Here is a 4,408-nt window from a genome sequence, read left to right on the forward strand (position 1 = left end):
TTTCTACCTCAATTTCCTCATCTGAAGTTGAGAGGTCTTCCAAATTAGCCGGTGGTGTAGGTATAGGGAGGCCTTCTCCGTGAGGAACGGGCCTTATTGCCGAAGGTACATTTGGATACTCATTTTGGTGAATTAACACAGCCTCGGCATTGTATTCTCTCCATTCCCCTGTTCAGTATTGCTAACCTTGCATTTAATATACCCCTACCAACACAAGTACGTATCTTATATTCCTACACTACATAAACCCTGTACACATATATCATAAAAATGTTACGCGACTGACATCTTTTATTGCCATATTTAAATTCAGCCCAAAATTAATAAAGTGCAGCATATTTGATCCAAGTTACCAAACCCTTGTCAACTACTGTAGTGTTATTCGTGGAGTGACGGTCGCCCTTCTTGAAGATAGGACTCATATAAGCCATTTTCCAATCACTGGGGACCTTTTAGCACTCTGGGATGCACCATGTCAGGGTCGGGACTCTTATGGACCTTTAGCTTTGACAGTTTATTTCTTATACCCTCTTCTGTTAACACAATGTGGGTCAGCGCTGTGTCGAACCGTCTGTCCTCAAATGCAGAAAGATTGTTCGTATCCTCTCTTGTGAACGCTGAGGAAAAGAAACTGTTCAACGCCTCTGCTTATCTTTGTCTGAATCTGCGTAACTACCATCTTCAAGCCTCAGGTCTGATGCTCCTACTCACATTTCTAATATTGACTTTGCATAGCGGTAAAACACCTTTGGGTTTGACTTGACTTAGCTTGCACAGTCAGGCTCTGGAACTCCTTTTCAGCCCTTCTACACGCTGCCATTGCTTGGTTCCTGGATCTGGCATACATCCTCCTGTCCTGCTCATCGTTTGACCCAACCCACGTCTTAAATTTCTGGGTTTTCTTCTTAACTTTGTCGACCGCCGCATGGTTCATGTGTAGGGATCTCCTCGTATTCCTAGAAGCACTGGGTTTGGTCTTGGGTATGTTTTTATCAATCAAATGGGTCACTTTACTAGTTATGATATTCAGCGTAGTGTCTGCATTCTTGTGCCTTAGTGAGTCAGGCCAGTTGATACCCCTCATCTCTTCCCTCATCCCATTGTAATTTCCCTTGTAATATTTGCACCTTGGCCTGGCCTTATCTTGAACTAGATAACAACATTATATGGTGACTGGTGCCAACTGGGGCAAGGTGTTCCAGTTTTGTCACCATACCCTCCTCGTTTGTTATGATGAGGTTTAGTGGCTTGGGTGTTTGCTCCCCTCTGTAATGTGTCGGGTCTCTAACATGTTGGAACAGAAAATTATCTCTCAGAGTTTCTACAAAAAGAGTAGCAGGGTTATTCAAGTCATTTGGGGTGAACTCGTTTCTCCAGTCTATGTTGCCATAGTTAAAATGCCCCATGATAAAGAGGTGGCGAGGGTTGAGCATCGCTGCGTTGTTTACCTCTTATCCTTAACTTAGACTGAGCAAACCTTACCATCCACACTGACTCACAAAGCTTCTCATCATTTCACTGTTTACACCAAGTTCAGAATCCTAAATAATGTTAGATCTTCCCTCTGTTCAATCTGTGATTCTGAAATTAATCTCATCAGAAATCCATCTAGAGATTTATTAGAATACATTCAAGCTGGTTGTAGTACATTACTGTACTCTGAAGAAACCACATCACAGTTCTACAGTGAATTCTGTTAACGGAACAATTGGTGCAGAGCACTTCTGGGAATGAGAGATTTCCGGATAACGAGATGACTCCCTTAAAGCCGGAAAAAAATCTCTCATCCCTGGAACTTTCCAAAACTTTCCGGGTAATGGAAAAATGTTCTCGGAAGTTCTAGAAATTGCACATTACATCATCTCTCAAACCCGGAAAAAATCCCCCATCCCCAGAATTTTCCAAGTATTGGGAAAACTTTTTCTAAATTTTCCAGAAAATGTGCTCCTCAGAAAATCGTTCTCAAAGCTGGAATTTTCCGGAAAATTCCGGCTTTGGGAAATATTTTCTGAGAAAATTTCAATTCCGGCTATCAGAGAGTTCCGGGTTTGAGAGATTCTGACTAACGGAAATATTACTTGTACTGTACTTGTGGAGATTCATATTTCAGTATTCTAGTCCTGTAACCTTGACTTGTGTGTTTAATCCGATGTCTTCTTCACTGAGTGCCAGGAACATAATCAAAGAAGTAAGAGTTGGTAAAGGAAACAAGCTTTTATCAAAACATTATACTGTACTGCAGATATTGACCATTACTAATGATGATTGATTACTTTAACAAATACGTATTGTAAAACCCAGACTCAGACTCGACTTACAGTACAGGGGGTCCTCGACTTACGAACGTCTGCCGAGAAGAACGAGGTTAAACTTAAAATTTACAGTATTTTATTTACCTGATGACTTATTTTTTACTTTCATTTACTGTATTTTGTCATTCTATTTTTCCTTTTGTCTTAGGTAAGTGATTTTAGATGTATATAAGGACTTAAGACTATGATATAGTGGGATTTTAAACATTGTTCTGTAAATACAGTATGCACATAGCATGTGTTCCAACTTACTTGCAAATATGACTCAAGAATTTCCTAAGGAACGGAACCCATTCATAACCCGGGGACCCCCTGTACTGTACCAGGAACCAGGAAGACTAGTACAGGCGTCTCCATCTGTTACTGTACCACATGTTACAAATTTTAACTCCATAATTATAGTAACTTGTTAACTAATAATACCATATATGAGTTCACACAGCTTGTTAACTAATACCATATATGAGTTTACACAGCTTGTTAACTAATAATACCATATATGAGTTTACACAGCTTGTTAACTAATACCATATATGAGTTTACACAGCTTGTTAACTAATAATACCATATATGAGTTTACACAGCTTGTTAACTAATACCATATATGAGTTTACACAGCTTGTTAACTAATACCATATATGAGTTTACACAGCTTGTTAACTAATACCATATATGAGTTTACACAGCTTGTTAACTAATAATACCATATATGAGTTCACACAGCTTGTTAACTAATACCATATATGAGTTTACACAGCTTGTTAACTAATAATACCATATATGAGTTTACACAGCTTGTTAACTAATACCATATATGAGTTTACACAGCTTGTTAACTAATAATACCATATATGAGTTTACACAGCTTGTTAACTAATAATACCATATATGAGTTTACACAGCTTGTTAACTAATACCATATATGAGTTTACACAGCTTGTTAACTAATAATACCATATATGAGTTTACACAGCTTGTTAACTAATACCATAAATGAGTTTACACAGCTTGTTAACTAATAATACCATATATGAGTTTACACAGCTTGTTAACTAATACCATATATGAGTTTACACAGCTTAACTAATAATACCATATATGAGTTCACACAGCTTGTTAACTAATACCATATATGAGTTTACACAGCTTGTTAACTAATAATACCATATATGAGTTTACACAGCTTGTTAACTAATACCATATATGAGTTTACACAGCTTGTTAACTAATAATACCATATATGAGTTTACACAGCTTGTTAACTAATACCATATATGAGTTTACACAGCTTGTTAACTAATACCATATATGAGTTTACACAGCTTGTTAACTAATAATACCATATATGAGTTTACACAGCTTGTTAACTAATACCATAAATGAGTTTACACAGCTTGTTAACTAATAATACCATATATGAGTTTACACAGCTTGTTAACTAATAATACCATATATGAGTTTACACAGCTTGTTAACTAATAATACCATATATGAGTTTACACAGCTTGTTAACTAATACCATATATGAGTTTACACAGCTTGTTATAATATATGAGTTTGCTTGTTAACTAATAATGACCAGCTTGTTAACTAATAATACCATATATGAGTTTACACAGCTTGTTAACTAATACCATATATGAGTTTACACAGCTTGTTAACTAATACCATATATGAGTTTACACAGCTTGTTAACTAATACCATACATGAGTTTACACAGCTTGTTAACTAATACCATATATGAGTTTACACAGCTTGTTAACTAATAATACCATATATGAGTTTACACAGCTTGTTAACTAATACCATAAATGAGTTTACACAGCTTGTTAACTAATACCATATATGAGTTTACACAGCTTGTTAACTAATACCATAAATGAGTTCACACAGCTTGTTAACTAATAATACCATATATGAGTTTACACAGCTTGTTAACTAATACCATAAATGAGTTTACACAGCTTGTTAACTAATAATACCATATATGAGTTTACACAGCTTGTTAACTAATAATACCATATATGAGTTTACACAGCTTGTTAACTAATACCATATATAGTTTACACAGCTTGTTAACTAATAATACCATATA

The sequence above is a fragment of the Homarus americanus genome, unplaced genomic scaffold (assembly GCF_018991925.1).
Source record: "Homarus americanus isolate GMGI-L3 unplaced genomic scaffold, GMGI_Hamer_2.0 scaffold25013, whole genome shotgun sequence".
Taxonomy (NCBI): domain Eukaryota; kingdom Metazoa; phylum Arthropoda; class Malacostraca; order Decapoda; family Nephropidae; genus Homarus; species Homarus americanus.